The sequence below is a fragment of the Procambarus clarkii genome, chromosome 22 (genome assembly GCF_040958095.1).
Source record: "Procambarus clarkii isolate CNS0578487 chromosome 22, FALCON_Pclarkii_2.0, whole genome shotgun sequence".
Taxonomy (NCBI): domain Eukaryota; kingdom Metazoa; phylum Arthropoda; class Malacostraca; order Decapoda; family Cambaridae; genus Procambarus; species Procambarus clarkii.
Genome location: NC_091171.1, coordinates 10,107,832 through 10,124,289, shown reverse-complemented (window position 1 = coordinate 10,124,289; position 16,458 = coordinate 10,107,832). Strand labels below are relative to the sequence as shown.

Genomic DNA, 16,458 nt, shown 5'->3' with positions numbered 1-16,458 from the left:
CGGCACTTCCTCGAGGGGCGGAACTTCCACATCCTCACAGACCACAAGCCTCTCACTTACGCACTGGCGGCCAAGGGTGATGCTCACTCTCCTCGAGTAGCCAACCACCTGGGATTTATTTCCAAATTTACCTCGGATATCCGTCATGTCAAAGGAACTAATAATGTCATAGCCGATGCACTGTCTCGACCCACCATAAACCACGTCATGACAAACCCAGCTCAGGTGGACTATTGTGTAATCAGTAAGGCCCAACGGGAAGACCCTGATCTGCAGCGATTATGAACATCTGACACAGCTCTCCGGTTCATCGAGATTCCCATGGAAGGTGGCAGAAGTATAATCTGTGACACCTCACGGACGGGAGCACTTAGGCCCTACATTCCTGCCCAGTTTCGCTGGAAAACGTTCTTAGTATTTCACTCTCTAGCACACCCAGGAGTACGTGCTTCCCAGAAACTACTAACGGAGCGTGTTGTATGGCCAGGAATCAATGCCGATGGACTCACTCATGTCTCCAGTGCCAGCGAGCGAAAACACATCGTCACACTAAATCACATTACACACATCGTCACATTAAATGAAAAGTTCCAAAGTGTGTTTGTACAAAATGAAATCTTCAGAGAACCAGACACAATAAGAATTCCAGAGAACAACATAGAGCGGATAGAGGTGTCTAGAGATGAAGTGGAAAATATGCTAAAGGAGCTCGGGAGGAACAAAGCAGCTGGCCCAGATGGCGTTTCACCATGGGTTCTGAGAGAATGTGCATCTGAGCTCAGCATTCCACTTCACCTGATCTTTCAGGCATCCCTGTGTACAGGAATCGTAGCAGACGTGTGGAAACAGGCTAACATAGTTCCAATCTACAAAAGTGGCAGCAGGGAAGACCCCCTCAATTATAGACCTGTATCATTGACAAGTGTAATAGTGAAAGTATTGGAAAAGCTAATCAAAACTAAATGGGTAGAACACCTGGAGAGAAATGATATAATATCAGACAGACAGTATGGTTTTCGATCAGGAAGATCCTGTGTATCGAATTTACTCAGTTTCTATGATCGGGCCACAGAGATATTACAGGAAAGAGATGGCTGGGTTGACTGCATCTATCTGGACCTAAAAAAGGCTTTCGACAGAGTTCCACATAAGAGGTTGTTCTGGAAACTGGAAAATATTGGAGGGGTGACAGGTAAGCTTCTATCATGGATGAAAAATTTTCTGACTGATAGAAAAATGAGGGCAGTAATCAGAGGCAATGTATCGGAATGGAGAAATGTCACAAGTGGAGTACCACAGGGTTCAGTTCTTGCACCAGTGATGTTTATTGTGTACATAAATGATCTACCAGTTGGTATACAGAATTATATGAACATGTTTGCTGATGATGCTAAGATAATAGGAAGGATAAGAAATTTAGATGATTGTCATGCCCTTCAAGAAGACCTGGACAAAATAAGTATATGGAGCACCACTTGGCAAATGGAATTTAATGTTAATAAATGTCATGTTATGGAATGTGGAATAGGAGAACATAGACCCCACACAACCTATATATTATGTGAGAAATCTTTAAAGAATTCTGATAAAGAAAGAGATCTAGGAGTGGTTCTAGATAGAAAACTATCACCTGAGGACCACATTAAGAATATTGTGCAAGGAGCCTATGCAATGCTTTCTAACTTCAGAATTGCATTTAAATACATGGATGGCGATATACTAAAGAAATTGTTCATGACTTTTGTTAGGCCAAAGCTAGAATATGCAGCTGTTGTGTGGTGCCCATATCTTAAGAAGCACATCAACAAACTGGAAAAGGTGCAAAAACATGCTACTAAGTGGCTCCCAGAACTGAAGGGCAAGAGCTACGAGGAGAGGTTAGAAGCATTAAATATGCCAAAACTAGAAGACAGAAGAAAAAGAGGTGATATGATCACTACGTACAAAATAGTAACAGGAATTGATAAAATCGACAGGGAAGACTTCCTGAGACCTGGAACTTCAAGAACAAGAGGCCATAGATTTAAACTAGCTAAACACAGATGCCGAAGAAATATAAGAAAATTCACCTTCGCAAATAGAGTGGTAGACGGTTGGAACAAGTTAAGTGAGAAGGTGGTGGAGGCCAAGACCGTCAGTAGTTTCAAAGCGTTATATGACAAAGAGTGCTGGGAAGACGGGACACCACGAGCGTAGCTCTCATCCTGTAACTACACTTAGGTAATTACACTTAGGTAATTACACAAAGAGCCCTCTTCAACAGTTTCCGTTACCTTCTGACCGTTTCGAGGTGGTGCATGTAGACATCGTTGGACCATTACCGTCGGCAAGTGGATATTCTTATCTACTCACCTGCATCGATCGATTCTCCAGATGGCCGGAAGCAATCCCATTAATCAACATCTCAGCTGAGTCAGTGGTCCAGGCTTTCCTCTCTGGATGGGTCGCCCGTTTTGGCAGCCCCTCTTTCATCATCACCGACCAAGGACGACAGTTCGAATCATATCTATGGAAGGAACTTATGGAATTCCTCGGCACCACACATAACCGAACCACAGCATACCACTCTGAGTCGAACGGAATGGTAGAACGCTTTCATAGACAACTAAAAGCTGCCCTAAGAGCTCAAGCACGCCCTGATGATTGGATCGACAACCTTCCATTAGTCTTGCTTGGCATCCGTTCGGCCACGAAGGAGGGCAGTGGATTCTCGGCAGCAGACTTAGTATACGGATCTAGCCTGCGGCTTCCGGGCGAATTCTTAACCCCAACGCCACTTATCACACCCCTAGACCCCACTTTTGTCCAGAAATTACGGGCGGCCATGACAAACATTCGGCCTACACCACCACGCCAACCTACAACTCGTGCTACATATGTGCCTCATGAGCTCCACAGAACTGAACACGTGTTTGTAAGAGTCAACGCTGTTCGACGCCCTCTACAGTCACCTTACGAAGGACCATTTAAAGTGGTTTCTCGAACACCGAAGTTCTTCACCATTGAATGCCGAGGACAGCGGGTAAACATCTCCATCGATCGCCTTAAACCAGCACACTGTGACGCTGCCGCAGACATCCCTCCAGAGACACATCCGCCGACTACGCAGTTCACTTTTCGACCACAGTTACCAGCAGCACCGCCACCTACGACAAAGGACGATCCTGTACGACCTCCCACCCTACAACCCCAGTTACCAGCCGCACCACAACCTGATCCTACGACGACGGACGATCCTGTGCGACCTCCCACCCTACGAACCCAGTTAGATGACATCAGCGAAGAGGAGGAAGTTAACTTTGATGGTTATGTAACGCAAGCAGGGCGTACAATTCACCGACCAGCTAAGTTCCTTGATCAAGTATTTTTCCTTTCATCCCCTGGGAGGGGGAGTTCTGTAGCGAGTAGATTATCCCAATAATATACTCGCTCCAAATGCATTGTTAACACTTTCGCGCTCTCGGCGCTCAAAAAAAATCAATACCCTAGATGCTTTCGGCACTTCGCGCGCCTACGCGTAAGACCGAAAAAGTGTACACTCTTTTGACTGTCCTGACAATAATTGAAGGCGCACGTATTTAAATTTGGTATCCCTGTGTTCGCAATGAAATTGTCTATAAGAGCATACCTATAAAATGCCGCCCAAGCATAAGGAGTATCAACACCAAATAAAAAACTATGCAGATCACTCGCCGAGAGCGCCAAACAGCAACAAAATGTTTCCACTCTCTTAATGGTTGCGAAGCCTACAGTTGTCCTACATCGGTAATTTTGGTATCATTGGAATCGCAATAAAATTCTCTACACGGACATATGCATATGAATGTTTAATATAGGTAATTGCCCACCCGCAAGAGTGTGGGAAGTGGAGAGTAGTTAGCCGCGAGCGCACTGGCGAAAACACAGGGGGGGAAATCATGCTTGGAAAGTTTATACATTTATACGTTTCCTGACCCTACTTTTCTATGTACGTATTTCTTTTTTATACCAATGTGTTCGCAATAAAATTTTCTATAAGATGAAATGTATAACATTTGTACAAAGCATGTGTAAGAGAAGCGCCAAATATAGAACCACGTCGCTCAGTATGCGTTCGCGGCAGAAACGAACGCATTGTTTTCGTTCGTTTGATGTTTGTCATGTTTATACTTGTTGAAACATTTTATAATTTGTATGACAGTGATCGCAGTAAAATTCCCTACACAGACATATACATAACACATACAAATATTTCCCACGTGTTGGATATATCAACGGCTAAAGGGAACCCACTGCCACACGACCGCCACACCCAGAGCCACACCTGTCACACCCCCAAACATACTTTGTGTTTTTTTTTTTACTCATAGAAGTTTATGTGATATAATATTCATTCTGGTACCAAAAAATTCGCAAATAAATTCTCTACAAAACGTATATAATATAACTTCTTATAGATGATAAAAAATTCAAAATAGGTGTACTTACCCTGTCTATGTTGATTGAAGATCAACAGTTGAGCATTTTTTCTTCACTCCACCATCTTCAGGCTTCTGATCCTGAAGTTGCTCATCTGATGTTTCTTAGGTGGAGTGAAGCTGTTGCCGGTGGTTATTTTTTCTCCACCCAAAATATCTTTTTTCGGTGGTACCTTGTGTAGCAAGGCGCAGCGCACAGTGCCACATCACAAGTTTTACATCCATATATCACGTCCCTCCTTTTGCCAGACTTGTAACAAACACGGCATCTTTTTTTTTTTAGCCAAGTGCACGAGTTCATGCGTCAACTTGTAGTTGAGACGTTGTTCTGAATCTATAATTCTTGTATTTTTTGGATTCACTGGAAGAATATTGTCTTCTACAGGAACCACCAAACTTGTAGTAGAATCTTCTATGAAATCAGAAACATCAAGTGGTTCTATGTCCTCAATGTCCATTTCAGAATTTGTGGTTGATGAGTGGGCTTTAGGTGTTGAAGTGAACAGAGGACGCCTCGCACCAGATGGCCCAGGTGTTGAAACTGCCACGTCAGCAGGAGGAGCTGCGCTGGCATCTATGTCGGGAACATGTGGTATACTTGTTGTTGTTGGCCATTCCTTGCTGTTCCACGCCAATAAGGCTTTTATTCCTACTGCGTGAAACTCTAATAGTGTTAGTTTTTTTGTATCTGTTGAGTAGTGGTTATACAATGCGTATGCATTGTGCATGGCCATTTGCAGAAAATAGAAAGTGATCTTCTTGGTCCATTTGTGGGTTTTTCTTGCAAACTCATAATATTTGACCATTTTTTGATCAAAATGATCAACACCTTTCATAAACTTATTGTAATCCACTATGGCCTTGGGTTTGTTCATTTTCACAATTTCTACTCCAGTTCTCCCGTCACCTTTACGAACGCGTTTCCTGCGCTGTGCTTGAGTAGTGTCGGCATTGTGGATATTGGTGATGACAGAGACGGGGCGCTTGTCCTTCCAAACTATAACAAAGGTGTTATCCTTACGCATGTATACGGTCGTGTCGGTTGCCATTTTACCCTTTGCAACTTGTTGCAGATCCTTGGGGGCGCCACGTTGGAGTCTAAGTGTGCCACATGTGTAAACACCAACTTCACGTAATTGTTCTGTTAGGCTTACCGAGTTATAGTAGTTATCCATATACAAATGATAACCCTTGTTGACTAGGGGCGCCATCAACCCCATCACGGTTTCCACTGTCGTTTTTCCAATTCCACAATACACATCAAATTTATATATGTAGCCTGATTTCCCTTCGGCCAACATATAAAATTTTACACCATATTTATCAGGCTTGTTGGGATTGTAGACCTTGAAAGAGAGGCGGCCTCGCCAAGCCATTGTACCCTCATCGAGACTCAATTCTTTTTTGGGGATATATACAGATTCAAATTTTTCTGAAAAATAGTCCATTAGTGGTCTAACTTTTATCACTCGGTCACTATTATTCACTGGAACGCCTTTTTTGTTATACATGTGGAAGAACTTAGAAATGTGTTGGAACCGAGCAGACGACATAAACAAGTTGAAGAATCGACAATGCCACATCTGATTCGTCTGCCAGTACATCCTCATTGTAGGCATCTTCACTATGCCCATCAGTATGCACAGGGCCAAATATCGGGCCATTTCTTTCACCGACACTGGTTTCCACGTTTTTCTTGCTGACTCAGCCATGAGATGTATGACGTGTGTGGCATGCAAATTTGTTTCATACGCTAAGTATTCAACCACTGCTCTAGTGAAAAATAATTGTAAAAACTGCAATGGAGTAGCAGGTAGTGGAATTGTTAGGCCAGGGGTTGCAGTAAAGTCATCAACGATGGGAGGAGTATTGCTACGATTCCACTCATCACCCAGCCTAGCCCTCTTTGGTACCGGACACGTGCGGTTACCGCGTGGCGGGGCTGGGGCTTCTTCATCATTCTCATCCTCACTCGAAATATCTTCATCACTTGAGGAAACCTCATAAAGAACATCATTTTCCGGTTCGTCAGCCTCCAAATCATCAGAAGACCCTGAAAAGGCTTCAACAACGTCGGGAATCTTGGATGGAGTGAGATTGACCCCACGATACAGATCGAAAATCCTGGCGATCTCTTCTGCTTTCCTAGATTTCCTACCTTTGTTTTGCGTTCCACTGCTTGTTCCTGGTGCAGCATCCATGTTGAAGGTATTGAATGGGTTTTAGGTACACGAGAACGGAAACGGAACGGAAATAAATGCGTAAAACGGGTCACGTTTGCCGCGAGAGGGGAGCACACTGTGGGCACTTGGCGTGTCAACAAAACAATGGGCCGACCACGTGACCGGGTAGGCCGAGATGCCATGTGTTCGGTGAGGGAGAACGGGAATTTCATGGAGAACAATCTGAGAGTATCCCCATCCATTTCGGTTAAAAAATGGAATTTATAGAAATATTTTTTCGATTGACGAGAAAAGTAGGCAGTTATGCGGAATCGTAAGAAAAACCAGTGACGAGTTATCTCTAATCGAAAGCGCGAAAGTGTTAATATTCCTGTCAACCTTTGGAGATGAATGAGGTGAGGCGTTGCCCGGGCAACACTGTGAGGTGTTGCCCGAGCATATAAGCAGCAGAATAGCAAACATTAACTAGTCTACTTTCAAGTGTGGTCTAGAGCAGACACTTGCGAGATACTGTACCGACACTCAGTGCGCTCAACTCACACCAAAGTATCACCTGTGTACTTCTGTATATTCGACCAAATATATATATAGTATCTTAGTGTCTGTGTTTATTGTCACCATACTTTACGTAACAATAGAACCGTTACAACCTACTTGCTACTAGGTCAACAGGTGCATTAAATGATAGAAAATGTGCCCAACCATTTCTCTCCCACCCGGGATTCGAACCCAGAATTCTCGATTGCGAGTCGAGAATGAACCTGACAGTACTACCGGGACCCTTCCATTTTGTTTAGTTACTCAGTGTTCTCCATGTGCTGAAGGGGCAGGTGCTTGCCTCCCTAAGGCACTCCTAGGGCTCCATAACATCTACTTATCAGTGTATTTGCTCGCCCCAAGGCATGTTCATATAGGCTGGCGGGCAATGTTAATACAGCCGCAAGGCTTTGCGCTTTACCCTTCAAAAAGCAGGCCAAGGGAACATACAACACCAATACCCTTCATAAGGGGCACCACTACACCTCCTGGCCTTAAACCAATAACTATTGGCATAACTTCGCAGCAAAATTTTGTAATATTAACAGATGAGACATTTATACCATTAAACCTGGCGGCAACAGCCACAAAGCGACAAGTTGCCAGATAAATATATGGCAGTGTAATACCTGGAGAACACTGCAACAGTCCTCGACGTCGATCACAATTTACATCAACACAGCTCAATTGTTTACAGACGAACACGAACAGCGAACACCCGTCAGTGAACACTCGTAGCGCACCAGCCCTCAGCGAACACCTGTCAGTGAACACATGTGGCGCACCAGCCGTCAGTGAACACTCGTGGCGCACCAGCCCTCAGTGAACTCTCATAGCGCACCAGCCCTCAGCGAACACCCGTCAGTGAACTCTCGTAGCGCACCAGCCCTCGGCAAACACCCATCAGTGAACACTCGTGGCGCACCAGCCCTCAGCGAACACTCGTGGCGCACCAGCCCTCAACGAACACTCGTGGCGCACCAGGTCTCAGCGAACACTCGTAGCGCACCAGCCCTCAGCGAACACTCATGGCATCTTTTTAAGGGTATCTATTATGTTAAGTATGTCACCTATGCACATATTTAATAAGTCAATATTGACTTATTAAATTTGCGAGAACGGGTTGCTCCTGCTACACCTAGCTTGTCCTCATGCTGCGCTCCACAACGACCCAGGGAACATTAGCCTTCTATTTTTGTTGTATTGCTATGCTTTCATTCTCTGGCAGGGGGAGGGGGGAAGTTCTGAAGCGAATAAATTATATAAACAATTTACTCGCTCCAAACTTATTAGCTAAATGAGAGAAGCAAGCCTCTCATTAGCAATAATGACATCAATCAAATCTTTTCCCTAATTACAGGTAACATTTCTTCCATCCAATTGGAGGAATCTGAGGTGTAGTCCAATAAAATAAGCAATCGAGAAGCGAATAGCCAACAGTATAATTTCCACAGTGATTCAGTTAACTTCAGTACAGATGCTTCAGAGTTACCCCACCTCTTCAACCTCAAGAATGTAGCACTTGGTGTATGCAGTTCTAATCTGCAATTCTAATCCCAAAGATGCTCCAGCTTTAAATACTCACCACCCCATCGAGCAGCCACGCTCGCACGCATCACGCTCTGCAACTCCGGCCTCACTCAGCTCTCTTCTTTGCTCCAAGCTCCGTCTCAACGTCTATGACACTGCTGTATCCAAGACTACTAAATAAATGTGAAAACCCACTAAACACTGTGTATCTAATCTTCCTAACTACGTGACACAATTGTACGTTACAGTCTTCTCGATTTCTTTGATTCGTTCAGGGCACTCAGCAGAGACAGCAGTATGGTCCCCTGTGCAGAGAAAACATTGAAGACAGTTGTTGACACAGTCCTTGAAGTGATGGTTCACTTGCTGCACTTTTGGTCCAGAAGGTTGGGACGGAGGATGGGGCTTAAATACCCCGAAATTTCTGTCCCTTTTAAGGTTCTAAGTGTGGTGTAATGGGTACAGTGTGTACCTGCTATGCCAGGTGTTGTTGAAGCATCTGTGCTGGTGAGGGTTCGAGTCCCTGGTGGGTGTGTGTCTTAAGTTAGTTTAAATTCAAACTTGCATGTTCAGGCAAGTTAGTGCATTAAGCATGGACACCGTGTTCTCCCATATTAACAGGTTCTCGATGGAAAACGTCAGTGACCTCTCACCTACTCTAGTGGTCTTGGGGGACGGAGGTTGGGGCTTAAATACCACAAAATTTCCGTCCCTTTCAAGGATCTGAGTGTGGAATAGTGTGTGCAGTACGTACCTGCCATGCCAGGTGTTGTTGAAGCATCTGTGCTAGCAAGGGTTCGAGTCCCAGGTGGGTGGGTGTGTCTAAAGTTAGTATATATTCATATTCTTTTATTATATATATATATATATATATATATATATATATATATATATATATATATATATATATATATATATATTATATATATTATATATATATATATATATATATATATATATATATATATATATATATATATATATATTATATATTATATATTATATATATATATATATATATATATATATATATACATACACACACACACACACACACACACACATACACACACACACACACACACACACACACACACACACACACACACACACACACACACACACACAGTGGCACCTCGACTTACGATCGAGGTGCCATTACAATTACTTACGATAATTTCGAGTTACGATGTAAATTTCATCGAAAAATGCGACTCGACATCCGATGATGTCGTCGACTTACGATATTTGTTGGTACACGTTCGGGTCGACCAAGCGCGTGGTTCCCGGTCACGCAGCCGACCTGCCTCAGTTTACTACAGCTGCCCACAGTGATTCAGTAAATTTTGCTTTTGTGGTGATTTTTTGCATTTTGAACATTAAAGTAATTATTATATATCATGTCATGAGTCCCAGGAAAGTCAGTGGTAAGGCTCAACATATGAGATCCGATGTAAGGATGACCATAGAGCAGAAACAAGAGATCATTCGTAAATATGTAACGGTTCTATTGTTACATTAAGTATGGTGACAAATAAACACAGACACTAAGATACTATATATATATTTGGTCGAATATACAGAAGTACACAGGTGATACTTTGGTGTGAGTTGAGCGCACTGAGCGTCGGAACAGTATCTCGCAAGTGTCTGCTCTAGACCACACTTGAAAGTAGACTCTGGTTAATGTTTGCTATTCTGCTCCTTATATGCTCGGGCAACACCTCACCGTGTTGCCCGGGCAACGCCTCACCTCATTCATCTCCAAAGGTTGATAGGAATATTAACAAAGCATTTGGAGCGAGTATATTATTGGGATAATCTACTCGCTACAGAACTCCCCCTCCCAGGGGATGTACAGGATCGTCCGTTGTCATAGGTGGCGGTGCTGCTGGTAACTGTGGTCGAAAAGTGAACTGCGTAGTCGGCGGATGTGTCTCTGGATTTAGCAGTGTCGCAGACGTTGAGACGAAGCCTGGAGCAGAGCAGAGAGCTGAGTGAGGCCGGAGTCGTGGAGCTCTATGTGGGAGAGCGTGGCGGCTCGATTGAGAATTGTGAGTGTCTGAACTCGGGGAGCAAGAGCGTGGCGGCTCGATGCGGTCGTAGTCTGCTGTCTGCTCTGTGTCGAAGCTGTAGCGTCTTGGGTTGATTAGGACTGTACACGCCGAGTACTACATTGTTGACTGTGGAAATTGTAGTCTGGTACCAAAAGATGTAGGCAGTGTGTGGACAAGCTCGGTGTAGCAGGAGAGAAGAATGTGCATAATTGTTGCGTCCTTGGGTCGCTGGTGGAGCATTTAGATCCGGGGCGGATGGGCTCGGGCACCAGGACATTAGGATGTAATGTAGGCACGTAGTTAGGACAACGAGGTAATCACATCTAGAGCTGAATTGTCCTGAAGGCGACGAAGTGTCGGAAACGCAAGCTGTAAGTCCTGTACTGCGCAAAGGGCTTGAGTCGGCCGAGTATCAAAATGCAGTGAACGTGAAAATACAAATAGAACACTGCTTGGAAAACCTCACAAATCCAGCTCCGAACATCATCCTGCTTGGGGACTTCAACCTACGGCACCTGAAATGGAAGCACCTGGCTAATACAGTAATATCAGAAAGAATACCAGGAAGTAGCCTAAATGAACAGGCACATGCAAATGACCTGCTACGGATGTGCGACAGGTTTGCCTTAAACCAGCAAATAGTAGAACCAACTAGGAAGGAGAACACGCTGGACCTCATTTTCACTAATAATGATGAATTGATCAGGAACATAATGATTACAAATACCTGTTACTCAGATCACAACTTATTTGAAGTTATGACAACCATGGGGAGTAGACCTTCAAAACCAGTCCAGATTCCCGGTGGAGGAGATTTCAGCAAATTCAACTTCAATAATAAACAGATAAACTGGGAGCAAATAAACCAGGACTTCACAGAAATAAACTGGGAAGAACAGCTAGAAAATGCAAACCTGAACCAGTGCCTGGAAAAAATAAGCTCAGTAGCACTAGAAATATGTTCAAACCGCATACCTCTAAGAAAAAAAGAGGAAGAGATACAGATTGGAACGGGAACGTCGTTCCCTATATAGGCGAAGAAAACGAATCGCGGAACAACTTGAGAGTCGCACCCTATCTCAAGAACGGCGAAGAAGGTTAGGTAGAGAAATAGAAACAATTGAACGGAAGCTACAAGAATCATACAAAACCCAGGAGAGGCAAAGAGAGCAAAAGGCCATCAGTGAAATAGAAAGAAATCTGAAATATTTTTTCTCCTATGCAAAATCAAGATCAAAAACCACATCTAGTATCGGGCCCCTGCGAAAGGGAGATGGAACTTTCACCGATAACAACAAAGAAATGAGCGAGCTACTGAGGACGCAGTACGACTCTGTTTTCAGCGAGCCATTAAACACACTAAAGATTGATAACCCAAATGAATTTTTCATGGATACGATACCAACATCAAATCATATATCAGACGTCACCCTATCCCCACTGGATTTTGAAGAAGCCATAAACAGTATGCCTATGCACTCTGCACCAGGCCCTGATTCTTGGAACTCCATATTCATAAAGAACTGTAAAAAAACACTATCGCAGGCCCTCCACATTCTGTGGAGACAAAGCCTAGATACTGGCGTTATTCCTGATATACTAAAAACAGCAGAGATAGCACCACTTCATAAAGGAGGAAATAAGGCAGAGGCAAAAAACTACAGACCGATAGCACTAACATCGCACATCATAAAAATTTTTGAGAGAGTGCTAAGAAGTAAAATCACAAAATACATGGAATCACAGCAACTCCATAACCCCGGACAACATGGTTTCAGAACAGGGCGCTCTTGCCTGTCGCAGTTGCTGGACCACTATGATATGGCATTAGATGCTATGGAAGACAAACATAACGCGGATGTAATTTACACAGATTTCGCAAAAGCTTTTGATAAATGTGACCATGGTGTTATTGCACATAAAATGCGTTCAAAAGGAATTACCGGAAAAATAGGCAGATGGATCTACAATTTCCTGACCAACAGAACCCAATGTGTAATAGTCAACAAAATAAAATCCAGCCCATCAACCGTGAAGAGCTCAGTCCCCCAGGGTACTGTGCTTGTTCCAGTACTTTTTCTCATCCTCATCTCGGACATAGACAAGAACACAACCTATAGCACTGTATCGTCCTTTGCAGATGACACTAGGATCTTCATGAGAGTAGGCAACATAGAGGACACGGCGAACCTCCAGTCAGATGTAGATCAGGTCTTTCTATGGGCTACAGAAAATAATATGGTGTTTAACGAAGATAAGTTCCAGCTCATGCGCTATGGAAAAAATGAAAATATAAAAACGGAAACCACATACAAAACTCAGGCAAATCATAACATAGAACGAAAAGGCAATGTAAAGGATCTGGGTGTACTCATGTCGGAAGACCTTACCTTTAAAGAACACAATAAAGTAGCCGTCACAACTGCAAGAAAAATGACAGGTTGGATAACAAGAACTTTTCACACTAGAGATGCTATACCGATGATGATACTTTTCAAAACGCTTGTGCTCTCTAGAGTGGAGTACTGCTGCACAATGACAGCACCTTTCAAAGCTGGAGAAATTACTGACCTGGAGAGCGTGCAGAGATCCTTTACTGCTAGAATCCACTCAGTAAAACATCTAAACTATTGGGACCGACTAAAGAGCCTAAAACTGTACTCCCTTGAGCGCAGGCGGGAGAGGTACATAATAATTTACACGTGGAAAATATTAGAGGGGCTGGTCCCAAACCTGCACACAGAAATAACATCACATGAGACCAGAAGACATGGCAGGATGTGCAGAATACCCCCGTTGAAAAACAGAGGTGCAACTGGTACTCTGAGAGAGAACTCTATCAACATCAGAGGTCCGAGACTGTTCAACACGCTTCCACTACACATAAGGGGCATAACTGGCCGACCCCTCACAGTGTTCAAGAGAGAACTGGATAAGCACCTCCAAAGGATACCTGATCAACCAGGCTGTGACTCGTACGTCAGGCTGCGAGCAGCGGCGTCCAACAGCCTGGTTGATCAGTCCGGCAACCAGGAGGCCTGGTCGACGACCGGGCCGCGGGGACGCTGAGCCCCGTAAGCACCTCAAGGTAACCTCAAGGTAACGTGTAGATGAATCTGATGACAGAGCAGCTGTCGTGGGTGTAGGACAAGCAGTGCCCTGGCAGCGACGGAGAGTCGGCAGGACAAGCTGTAGATCCAACATGATGTAATCATTGATGGGGCTGTCAGATGAGTGAGTAACGATCGTGGAGCAGCAAGCCGTAGTAGATGAAAATGCAGAGATGGACGCGATGAAAATCATAGCTGTGGCGAGGATGTTGGCAGTTTGGATGTTTCCATCACAGCAAACAGTAGCAGTAGAGGTCCAGTGAGAGTCCATCGTGGCTGGGTATCGTTGAAACTCTCTGGGGTCACCAATGTAACGGTTCTATTGTTACGTAAAGTATGGTGACAAATAAACACAGACACTAAGATACTATATATATATTTGGTCGAATATACATAAGTACACAGGTGATACTTTGGTGTGAGTTGAGCGCACTGGGCGTCGGAACAGTATCTCGCAAGTGTCTGCTCTAGACCACACTTGAAAGTAGACTCTGGTTAATGTTTGCTATTCTGCTGCTTATATGCTCGGGCAACACCTCACCGTGTTGCCCGGGCAACGCCTTACCTCATTCATCTCCAAAGGTTGACAGGAATATTAACAAAGCATTTGGAGCGAGTATATTATTGGGATAATCTACTCGCTACAAATATGAAGATGGTGTGCGGGTTGTTGGACTGGCAAGGCAGTACAACAAATCTCAGTCAACGATATCCACCATACTGGCTAAGAAAAGGGACATTATGGGTGCTAAAGTGATGCATCATTACAGACAAATGTTAAAACGAAGGGAAAAACAAATGTCTCTTGACAAATTTGTAGTGAGACAAGCACTGAACCACAACCAGGACCTAGTGGTATTCAGGCAAAACGTAGGAGAGAGTACCCCAGAGAAAACATCACTGCCTGATGTGATAATGGACAGGGACTCCCCTTCCAAACAGTAACAACTCTCCTCCTCAGCTCCTAATCACCATCTTCCATATGCCATCAAGAGCCCTCCATAAAGGTGAGATAAACTTAGGTACTGTATTGTAGTTAGAAAAAAATATTGTATACAGTATAAAATGTATTTGTATGTTAATATTTTGGAGGGTGGGATGAGCCGTTATTGACTAGGACCTATAGTTATTGAAGAACTCTGTAGGGTAAGGCAGGTCCTAGTCAATAACGGCTTCTCCAATGGTTTCATCGAAGACATCATAAGAAGGAAAGTGAAAAGCCATGCAACCTCTGAAGAGACAACTAACACAACACCTATACCCCCTATTAGACTATTTTACAGGAACTTCTTTTCCACAGCTCATAAAACGGAGGAAAGGGTCCTGAAAGATATTGTTAATAGAAACGTTATCCCTACAGACAAAAATCAGAGGATACAACTGACGATTTACTATAAAACCAGAAAAACGGCCAGCCTACTCATGAGAAACTCTCCAGACACAAAACAGAACGCTTTAAAAGAGACTAACGTCGTCTATGCCTTCAAATGCCCACTTGGGGACTGTAAGCTCCAAAAAACCCAGTATATAGGCAAGACAACAACATCTCTTTCTAGGCGTTTAACGATGCATAAGCAACAGGGCTCCATTAAGGAACATATAATCTCTTCCCATAACCAAACCATCGCCAGAGAAATCCTAGTAAACAACACAGAAATCATCGATAGATACAGCGATAGCAGGCGGCTTGACGTTTGCGAGGCACTACACATCAAGAAGTCAACACCAGCAATCAACAGCCAATTATTGCACAACTATATTCTACCCACCTCAAGACTCCGCTCCAATATAGAAGCATCAAGAAATATGGACCAATAGGCTTTCTACAAACACTTCTATTCAATACCCATTGTTTCTGTTCTGTCTTGTGTTGATACTTTTAATACCCTATTAATATCCCCTCTTGTTCTGTCTTGTGTTAATGCCACATCACCCCTCCCACCTCACTCAAATGTAGATATAAAATCAGAGATACGTAAGTTCTAATCAGTTGTGTATTTGTGAAGTCTTTGAAAATGTAATAAGTTTTACGAAACGCGCCCGTGTCGCGTCAGACTAGAAATAAAAATGAATTTTGGAGAAGTGATTTTTGATTTACCTCCAACAGTGAAGCGTAATGTACGAAAGATTGAGAAAATTCGTGTTAGAATTATTAATCTTACTTTTTCGGTCATATTTAATAATATATGTCTACAGGAAAGACTGCTACCAAAATATACTTATATATATATATATATATATATATATATATATATATATATATATATATATATATATATATATATATATATATATATATATATATATATATATATATATATATATATATATATAAACATGCTGAACATATCTCAAGTCAATACAGTGAAGTTGGAGCGCCTTGTGGTTAGTGCACTTCTCTCACAAGCATATTAGGATGATAGGCATCTCCAGTCTGCCTCGTCTCCCCCCCCCCCCCACACTCCCCCTCTTCAAACTAAGGGGAAGGTGGGGTCAACTAGCTTTTGCTAGTTTCAAAATTTTCATTTTTGCTTTTTACATTGTTAGGAGAGTTCTCTTGGCAGTTTTGAAGCCGTGTTCTTGA

At 43.3% G+C, this 16,458-nt stretch overlaps 1 protein-coding gene across 1 annotated transcript in view; it reads right to left on the bottom strand.

Annotated features, from left to right (window-relative positions):
* Window positions 1-7,990, bottom strand: part of LOC123757359 (microtubule-associated protein futsch) — a 212,998-nt gene extending 205,008 nt beyond the window's left edge. The window contains exon 1 of the mRNA XM_045740927.2: window positions 7,807-7,990. The gene's annotated coding sequence lies outside the window, so the exon portion shown is untranslated. The remainder of the gene's footprint in view (window positions 1-7,806) is intronic.
* Window positions 7,991-16,458: the final 8,468 nt, after the last annotated feature.